Source organism: Musa acuminata, chromosome BXJ1-5, assembly GCF_036884655.1.
Source record: "Musa acuminata AAA Group cultivar baxijiao chromosome BXJ1-5, Cavendish_Baxijiao_AAA, whole genome shotgun sequence".
NCBI lineage: Eukaryota > Viridiplantae > Streptophyta > Magnoliopsida > Zingiberales > Musaceae > Musa > Musa acuminata.
Window position 1 is genome coordinate 31,480,695 of NC_088331.1, and position 11,051 is coordinate 31,491,745.

Sequence of the window (11,051 nt, forward strand, 5' to 3'; positions counted from 1 at the left end):
TATCATAGTTAATCCTGCACAATTAAAACAAAACTTCAATCGAGACAATTAATCCTAAGCAATTAACCAAGTTGTCCGACATGTCATTGGTCCCTCGACGCTTCGTCCGATTCTTCGGCGCATCGTCCTCTCGTGCAGCCTATTGCCCAATCGGCCAGTTGACTCCGCAACTCCGATATCCTTGGCACAATACCCGCTCTTCTTGGCCCGATGCCCGAGTTCACGGCCCGAAGCCTTCTGTCGATACGTCGACCGATCCACCGGCCCGACGTCCAATCTTCTGACATGTTCCTTCGGCACAACATGATTTTCCTGCTTTAATTGTCTCATCCTGATCGAAGCATCCTGCGTCACTCAAAACGCAGATTAAATCATAAACATATATCAAGTAGTTTCATCATCAAAATACGAGATTCAACAATCTCCCCCTTTTTGATGATGACAACCACTTGATGACGGAGTTAAACTTAACTCCCGGAGTTTAAACAAACTCCCCCTATCAATATGCCATATTGATAGAACCTTGAATTCAAGTCATTGCAATATTCATCATGAATACTTGCAACACGTCAACATGAACTTATGCATAAACTTATGCATCACATGTCATGTCATCAACATACTTCTCCCCCTTTGTCATCAACAAAAAGGAGAAGTACTACAATCAAGTGTGTGTGATATTGGTTCAACTCATTGCATGAAAATCATAGTATCAAGTTTTATCATCATGCAATCTTGGAGCTAGAAGATTTAGCAAGTGTTACATCATACTTAGAACATTCATGCTATCAAGTTTTAGATATGCAAGTTTTATAGCATATAAGATAGCACTTTTGGTAATGTTCAAGATAGCAAGTTCTACATCATGCAAGCTAGCAAATTAGAGATGTTCAAGAAGGCAACTCTTGCTTCTTGAAAATTTTGCTCACTTTGCTAGATGCACAAGTTAGCATTTTTGCCTCTTGAGATAGGCAAGATAGCACATTTGCTTCTTTTGAGATAGCAACTTTTTGCTTCTCTTTAGACCAACAAGCTAGCAATTTTTACGATATACAAGTTTCACAATATATAAGCTAGCAAAAATTTCGAAAGCAAATGCAAGATAAATTTCTTGTGTAAGCTCATGATTCTTGCTTCCTATTGCAATGTGCAAATTGCAAGTTTTGCTTCTTGAGATATTCAAGATAGTGATGTTCAAGAAGACAATTTTTCTTCTTGAAATAAGCAAGTTAGCAATCTTTGCTTCTTAAAATAGGTAAGCTAGCAAATCAAGTTTTTGCATCTTCTTGACTTGTACAAGCTAGCTATCTCCCCCTTTGTCATTGTAAAAAAAGAAAGAGAGAATACAGTTTTGTAGTTCTCTTTTCTTTTTACAACGATTTCAAAATCATGACAAATGATGAATAATCAAGTTATGAATGTCAAGATAATTTTTCATCATGAATATTTTATCATAGCATGCATCATTATCATAAGTTGAAGTATTACATGCATGATATCATATCACCATTCATAATTACATTAATATTTCAATATAACAATTTCTTCTCAAAATGTGTAACTTGGCACTCATAGCATTTTAAATCATGATTTACATCATATGCAATACATCACATCATAATTAGAAAGCACAAGTATTGTATGCATAATTGTACATTATAAATGTTTCATATCATGATGGTATCAATTTTGTCAAATTATATCCTACCATGCATGATCAAAACTTCTCCCCATTTTATCATTGAAAACAAGAAGAAAGTAGGGGGAAGAGCATAAAAGTGTTAAATATTTCAATCATTTTTAAGATTCATAACATGAATAACGTTATTACTATTTCATCAAAATCAGTTTCGAGATTCACATAATATCATGAAATCATTAATCTCGATAAAATGGGAAAAATATTTTCTTTTTAAGTAATTCTTTTAACACATCATAAAAAAGAAAAACTCATTCATAATTCAAGTGATTTACAAGATATCATAAATGAATTTATCACTTGTATTTCACCAAAATCGAGAACTCTTAGAGATAGAAAATGATTGAAGCATTTAATCTGATTGAAGAATGATTCATATTTAAAGTGTAGCATTTGTCAAATCTGAAATCATCAAGTATAACTTTAATATTTTCATTGCAACATTAAGCAAGGTTTCATTGAACATAATTTTGAATGATTCTTATAAATGCCTAAAACTTCTTTAGTTTTAATTTATGATTGACTTTATAATAGCATGCTCAAATCTTTATTTTTATGTCAAAACCATACATTATATTTAATAAACAAAGACAATGAAAAATATCAAGCCTTCCAGACAAAAGCCATGTATCGTCATTGAAAAGCAATATGAAAATCATCAAAATATACATTCTTGCTTCTCAAGCACATAAGATTAATCTCACTAGGCGTAAAATCATTAGATTTCTATCTTGCATTAACATAAGACATGCAATTTTCATTATCATTTTCAAGATTACAAGCATGATCATATTTTTGCATTTTCATTGTTAAATTATTAAAAATATAATTTTCAAGAAAATTTAACGAAAAAGAAAAGTGCATCATGAAAAGCATCATGTAATTTCGAAGTAAATTAGGGGGATTTCGATTACCTCATCATTGTAGGCTGTTAAGGCGTAGTTTGCCGCCTTGCTTTTGTTGACTTTCTCTTCTTCGGAGGAGCTCGATTCATCCCAATTTTTGTTCTTCTTCTTGCGTTTAAAGCAAGTAGTTCCATTCTTTTTGCTTTTTAATTTTCGTTTCATTTTAAGTTCACCATCACTTGAGCTTATGCTCGAGTGGTCTTCAAATGTTCTATGTCCCAAATCCTTCCTGTTCTTTGGAAGGTTGGTTTGTTCATCATTGTCCTCATCACTTGAGTCATCGCTCAAGTGGCATTCATTTGTCCAGAGTTCCAAATCCTTCCTGTTCTTTGGAAGGTGGTTCTCAAGTTCTTCACGTGCATTGCACGTCATTTCATATGTGATCAATGAACCAATTAGTTCTTCAAGTGGAAAATGGTTCAAGTTTTTCGATTCTTGAATAGCAGTTACTTTTGAATCCCAAGTTTTAGAAAGTGAGCGCAAAACTTTGTTAACGAGTTCAAAATCCGAAAAGCTTTTACCAAGTGATTTTAAACCATTGACGACATCCGTAAAACGGGTGTACATGTCAACAACGGTTTCGCTTGGTTTCATATGAAAAAGCTCGAAATCAAGCAGTAGAATATTAACTTTCGAGTCTTTGACTCTACTAGTTCCCTCGTGCGTGATTTCAAGAGTGCGCCAAATATCGAAAGCCGTTTCACACGTAGAAATCCGATTGAACTCATTTTTGTCAAATGCGCAAAATAAGGCATTCATAGCCTTTGCGTTTAAAGAAAAATTCTTCTTCTCCAAAACCGACCATTCGTTCATCGGTTTGGAGGGAAGTTGAAAACCGTTTTCAATGATATTCCATAAATCCAGATTTAGAGAAATTAAGAAAACTCTCATTCGAGTTTTCCAATAAGTGTAGTCCAATCCGTTAAAGAACGGTGGACGAAAGACCGAACAGCCCTCTTGAAAAGTCATTTCTCTCGGGTGTAAATCCGAAATGAGAAAAACCCCGCTCTGATACCAATTGTTAGGATCAAGAGCACTAAGAGGGGGGGGGTGAATTAGTGCAGCGGAAATCTTATAATAATTTAAGAACCAAAAGCTGCGTTCGTTCAAAAACTATTATGATGCAAAAGCAAATTCTCAGTTTGTATCTAAGTGCAGTTTGCGTCTACGCGCAGTTTTGCGTCTAAGCGCAGTTTTGCGTCTAAACTCAGATTTACGTCTAAATGCAGATTTACGTCTAAACGCAGATTTACGTCTAAACGCAGTTTTACGTCTAAACGCAGTTTTACGTCTAAACGCAGTTTTACGTCTAAACGCAGATTTACGTCTAAACGCAGTTTTACGTCTAAACGCAGTTTTACGTCTAAACGCAGATTTACGTCTAAACGCAGTTTTACGTCTAGACGCAGATTTACGTCTAAACTTTGAAACTCGTTTGTATACTCGCAGAAGGCAGTATGCAGTTGAAATCAAGACGTAAACGTAAACTGAAATCTGATGATTGAGCGAAGAAAGCCGATTTACGTCTGAATGCAGTTTTACGTCTAAATGTTGAAACTCGTTCGTAAAATCGTAGAGGACAGATTGCAGTTATTAATAGGATTAAAATGTAAGCGTAAACTGCAAGGAAGCTCGTTTGTAAAAGCACGGAAAACAGTTCTGCAGAATCAAACGTAAACGTAAACTGTAATGTATGAAAATACGAGTTTACGTCTGAATGCAGATTTGGAAGAACAGCACTTAGAACTTGTTCGTGAAGGCGCAGAGAGCAGTAGTGATGAGGGAGGTTTGCAGTAATGATAAAGTGCTCGAAAGTAAACGCAAACCAGAGATTTAGAGTGGTTCGGTCAGCCTTGACCTACTCCACTTTTGGCTTCCTCCACCGATGAGGTTGCCGACGTCAACTAGGTGCCTTCCTTCAATGGGCGAAGGCCAAACTTCCCTCTTACAATTTCTCTCCTTTTGACAGGCTTAGGAGACAACCTTTACAGATGTTTTCTCTCCTCTCTTTACAACTCAAACTTGAAGAACAGAAGGAGGAGGAAAACTAGCAGTTTTGAGCTCTAAGAACCGCTGAAAAGATCAAGATTTCGGGTCAGTTCTTTTTGCAATTCAGTGCTGAATGGGTGGGGTATTTATAGGCCCCAACCCAATTCAAAATTCGAGCTCAAAACGATCAAATCGATCAAATCCCAGAATTCTGGGATCAGGCGGTTGCACCTCTCGACTGGAGAGGTGGCACCGCCTGGCAGAGCTCGAAGACTGAGCTCTGCCGATTGCTCCTCTCTGCCAGAGCTCGAAGACTGAGCTCGATGGTTGCATCACCTGGCAGAGCTCGAAGACTGAGCTTGGTGATTGCATCACCTGGCAGAGCTCCAAACTGAGCTCGGTGGTTGCATCACCTGGCAGAGCTCCAAGCTGAGCTCAGGCTGATCCACCTCTCTGCCAGAGCTCGAAGACGGAGCTTGGTGAATGCATCACCTGGCAGAGCTCGAGACTGAGCTCAGGCTGATGCACTTCTCTGCCAAAGCTCGAAGACTGAGCTTGGTGGTTGCATCGCCTGGCAGAGCTCGGAACTTGAGCTCTGGCGGTGCAACCTCTTGGCTGGGGCGGTTGCACCTCCCAGCCTCGCAGCCCAGGCGGTTGCACCTCCTGGCTGGGGCGGTTGCACCTCTCAACCCCCACAGCCCAGGCGGTTGCACCTCCTAGCTGGGGCGGTTGCACCTCCCAACCCTGGCGGTGGCACCTCCAGGCTTGAGAGGTGGCACCTCTTCACTATTCCAGCTCACTTGGTTTGGCTCCAAACTTGGTCCAAACCAGTCCGAACTTGGGCCTAATTGGCCCCTACTTGGGTTATAGGATTAACACCTAATCCTAACCCTAATTAATGTGCTAACTATGAATTTAAAGACATTTTCTAAGCTATTACAAAGTCCGCAAGTCAAGACTTCTTTTAGCGAGCTTCCGGCAAACTTCCGGCGGTCTTCCGATGAACTCTCGGAAACCATTCTGCGGACTCCCGGCAAGCTCCTAGACTTCACGATTTGTTCTTAGCGAGTTCCAACGAGCTTCTTCGGCAAGCTCCGATCTTTCTCGGCGAGCTCCGCGAACTCCCAACGAATCTTCGGACTTCCGTCGAACTCTCGAACTCGCAACAAATCCTTCGCGCTTGACTCCGACACTTTGTTTCGCTTTATGTCTTCATCGTTATCATAGTTAATCCTGCACAATTAAAACAAAACTTCAATCGAGACAATTAATCCTAAGCAATTAACCAAGTTGTCCGACATGTCATTGGTCCCTCGACGCTTCGTCCGATTCTTCGGCGCATCGTCCTCTCGTGCAGCCTATTGCCCAATCGGCCAGTTGACTCCGCAACTCCGATATCCTTGGCACAATACCCGCTCTTCTTGGCCCGATGCCCGAGTTCACGGCCCGAAGCCTTCTGTCGATACGTCGACCGATCCACCGGCCCGACGTCCAATCTTCTGACATGTTCCTTCGGCACAACATGATTTTCCTGCTTTAATTGTCTCATCCTGATCGAAGCATCCTGCGTCACTCAAAACGCAGATTAAATCATAAACATATATCAAGTAGTTTCATCATCAAAATACGAGATTCAACACAGATATACCATTAGGACTACGGAATCGCTGTCTGACAATAAGGCATCATCAACCATCCAACATTCCATAAGCGGATCAATCAGTGAACTTATTCTCCAATGAGCACTTGTACTATATCCCTAGTGTCCCTACACGAGCAGCTATGAGACCAGCTGCATCCATCATATGGATGGGTATACAGCACACTAGTCTGTCCGGCTATCATGATGTCCCTCTCGAGTAACCTATGACCGAGATTATTTAGGATATGTGTTTAAAGGTGAATCAATCTCATTTTCATGATCTCATCATAATCTGATTCTCATTGCATAAATCCAAGGATATCACAATATATATATAGGAATATATGCAATAGTTATAAAGTGATATATGCCAAAATATAATAAGCAAAAAGATTCTGTATCAAGTCACACGTGCCATCACTCACGTGATTGACTTGCTGGGCACTTGTGATTAGTAATCTCTCACTTGACCTAAAGCCAATCACTTATGTGTCTGATCTCCATCAGACCCTTGTAACGCTCAAAGACAATCTGAGACAACGGCTTTGTTAGTGGATCTGCAATGTTATCTTCGGATGGAACTATTTCCACTACTACATCTCCTCGGGTTACAATCTCTCTGATAAGGTGGAACCTCCTTATAACATGCTTAGATTTCTGATGAGACCTAGGTTCCTTCGCTTGAGCAATTGCCCCGTTGTTGTCGCAATATAAGGAGATTGGCTCCTCGCTACCCAGCATGACTCCCAAATCTGTGATGAACTTCTTCACCCAGACTCTGTCCTTTGCTGCATCTGATGCAACAATGTACTCTGCCTCTGTGGTCGAGTCAGTAGTAGTATCTTGTTTGGAACTCTTACAGCACACTGCTCCTCCATTCAAGGTGTACACATACCCTAAATTCGACTTGCTATCATCGACATCAGACTGAAAACTTGAGTCCATGTAGCCTTCAACCTTAAGGCTATTACCTCCATATACTAGTAAAAGATCCTTAGTCCTTCTCAAGTACTTAAGGATACACTTTACTGCTTTCCAGTGCTCCAAGCCTGGATCCGCCTAATACCTGCTCGTGACACTCAGAGCATGCGCTATATCAAGCCTAGTACATAGCATGATATACATGATAGACCCTATTACTAAGGCATAAGATATCATATCCATGTTCGCCCTTTCTTTTGGAGTCTTTGGGGATATACTCGTAGAAAGCGATATCCCATGTCTCATTGGTATGCGACCTCTCTTGGAATTTTTCATGCCAAACCTTTTAACAATGATTTCTATATACCTAGATTGGGACAAGCCAAGCATCCTCTTGGATCTATCTTTGTAGATTCTAATCCCCAAGATATAGGATGCTTCCCCTAAGTCCTTTATGGAGAAGTGTCTAGATAACCAAGCCTTTACCGTGGATAGTATTCCTACGTCATTCCTGATGATCAGGATGTAATCCACATATAACACCAAAAAGGTGATAGCGCTCACACTTACCTTCCTGTACATACAAGGCTCATCTTCGTTCTTAACGAAGTCATAAGATCTGATTGCCTCATCAAATCTTATGTTCCAACTTCGAGAAGCTTGTTTTAGTCTATAAATAGATCTAAGCAACCTACACACCTTATCTGGGCAGTTCTTTGACACTAATCCCTCAGGTTGCATCTTATACACCTCCTCCTCGAGGTTCTCATTGAGGAATGTGATTTTCACATCCATCTGTCAGATCTCATAATCATAGTGTGCTGTAATAGCCAATAGAATTCTGATGGATTTTAGCATTGCTACGGGTGAGAAGGTTTCGTCGTAGTCAACACCTTGCCTTTGACGATACCCCTTAGCCACTAGCCTTGCTTTATAGGTCTCTACCTTTCCATCTACTCTGATCTTTTTCTTAAAGATCGACTTGCAACAGATGGGTACAATACCTTCGGGCGCATTAACTAGGTTCCAAACCTTGTTGGAGTACATAAAATCTATCTCAGAATTCATGGCTTCTTGCCACTTCCCAGTGTCTATACTCATAATAGCCTCCTCGTAGGTCTGAGGATCAATATCCTCAACATCCTCTCCTCTAATATGTCCCACATATCTGTTAGGACTCTAGCTTGGAGAGTCCTAATTGAGAGGGACATTCATGTAAAACTGTTATGACTCTAGTTAGGAGAGTCCTAATTGAGAGGGACATTCTATTAGGACTCTAGCTAGGAGAGTCCTAATTGAGAGGGGCATTCATGTATGAGGTTTTTTCTTATAGAAGAATTAGGAGTTGTAAGGGAATAGGAGTCTTGAGTAGGAGTCCTATTAGGAGTTGGTTAGAAGTAAGAGTCTTAAGTAGGAGTCCTATTAGGAGTTAGGGTTTAGAAGCCCTATAAATAGTCATATATTCCTTCTCTTTTCATAGGCAATAGATGAATCTTATCTGCAGCCTTTGAGTAGCAACTTGGAGGGAGGAACCCCTATAGAGTTCCAAGAAGGCCGATCCCCTAAAGAGATCAACCCCAAGTTTATAATCTGCAAGGGTTCTAACACCTGGTATTAGAGCAGCATTCTTGGCATCTCACTGCCCTTCCACTGCCATCCATCAGCCCTCCACAACCACCCAAAGCAATTCCCACAATTGCTTAAAAGATCGTCGCCGAATTCCGCTATCATCTCCACCACCGCGGATCATCCTTTGATCTCCCCGTGAATTGCAACAGGTTCTGGTTTCTTACCTTACTGCTGCTGCAATTTAGTTATCCTTATTCGAAATCCAAAAAAAAAACTGTTCCTATATTGCTGCATAAACCTTTCGTCACAAAGTTTGCATCTCTACGACGAAAGATACATTGCAGAATTCCAACCGCATAGTACCATCTGTTTTATCTTGCTACTATGTTTTTTCTATCCAAATTTCTATGAAATTTTTATGACATCTTTGACACTTCCTAACAGCAGATTTCCCTTTGGTTTTTTCAAAAAATTCTCAATATAAATCATTAATCTTTTACGTCTAATCTGCTATACTTGAAAATCTGCACTGTAAAATTTCAGCCGCATAGCACTGTTTGTTTGATCTTGATACTATATTGTTTCTATCCAAATCTCTACGAAATTTTATGACAGCTTTGACACTTCCTAACAGTAGATTTCTCTTTAGTTTCATAAAAAAATTCTCAATATAAACCATTGATCTTTTACGTCCAATCTGCTATACCTAAAAATCTGTGCTGCAAAAAATTTCAGCCGCATATTGTTGCCTTAACCCATCTATTTTTAAATGAAATTTCTTATACACTTCATAGATTATCTTGGCTTCCATCTAAGATTGATCTATTAAGAAATTCATCTCTAAAAATGATTTTATGTTGCTGCAAATTTTCGTCGTAACCTGCTGAAATTTTTCGACGAGAATTCTGCAATCGCAACTTGCACCAATTTCCTTGCTGTTATACTACCAAAATTTTCTTGATTAAATTAGATATCCTTGCTGTCATATAAACTGTGATTTTGCTATCAATTTCCTCCTCAATTCTCTCAAGTTTTTGGTGGAAATTACGTCGAGAAACTGTTGTTTCTTCAACGACAATTCTACTCTTACAAGACAGCACATACTTGCTGCAACTTCCACTTATTTCTATCAAACCTTTGCTACCATCTACTATAGATCCAAAACTTTCATCTACAGCCCTAAAACTCCACCAAATCACACCCTCAAACTGCACCCAAAATAACCACAAAACAAGCCTAAACCGTAGCCTACATCCACCGATCTACCAACCCTTTCGACCAACACCTTTCTCAACCAATACATGCCTTTAACCCGATAACAAAAGAGAGATCTTAATTTGGCGGCATATACTATGGTATCTGAGGAGATAATCAATGCTAAATTCGAAGCCTTCGAGGCGCGAATGGAGGATAAGATTCGAATGCTCTTTACCGAACTCAGATTGGGCCGACCACTAAGCACGAAGAAATCACATCAAGGAGAGAGCTATGCCCAATCGCACCAAGCCCGAAGATATGACTTCCAAGAGAGGGGAAGCTCTATGACTGACCCCAACTATCCATGCATGAGAGTGGACTTCCCTAGATGGGAAGAAGGAGACCCGATTGGTTGGATCTCGCGCGCGGAGTGATATTTTCAGTACCACAAAACCGCGGATGCATCTATGGTGAAAATTACAGCTATACATCTTGAAGGGGATGCTATACAATGATTTGACTGGTTTGAACATACTTATGGAATTCTTTCATGGCGACAATTCAAAGAAGGACTACTAATCCGCTTTAGACCAACCGATTACGAGAATATTGACGGACAACTCGCAAAGATCCGACAAACCTCCACCATTCAGGAGTACCAAACTAGGTTTGAAAGGTTATCTAATCAAACTTGTGATTGGTCTCAAAAACAGCTATTGAGGACCTTCATTGAGGGCTTGAAGTCGGAGATCCGAGGAGAAGTTAAAGCGCGACAACCGTATACGCTGATGGCAGCCATCTCTTTCACACGACATCAAGAGGAGCAATTGAACCATGAAGCTCGGAGGACTAGGGTCGCTCCTCAACCAGTAATATTGAAGCCCTCAGCCCCCCCTACTATCGACCAAGTCCCTACACCAAAGAAGTTAACAAGAGAAGAGCTTCGGGAGCAATATGCGAAGGGGTTATGTTGGCATTGTGACGAGCCGTGGAGCCGTGAGCATCGCTGTAGTAAAGGGAGACTTCTTATGATTGAACCAATAGAAGAAGAGGTCATTGAACATCCAGAAGAGAGCCTTGAACATGAAGAAGAAGATGCAAAAGAAGAGCCACAACCGACTGAAGTTAC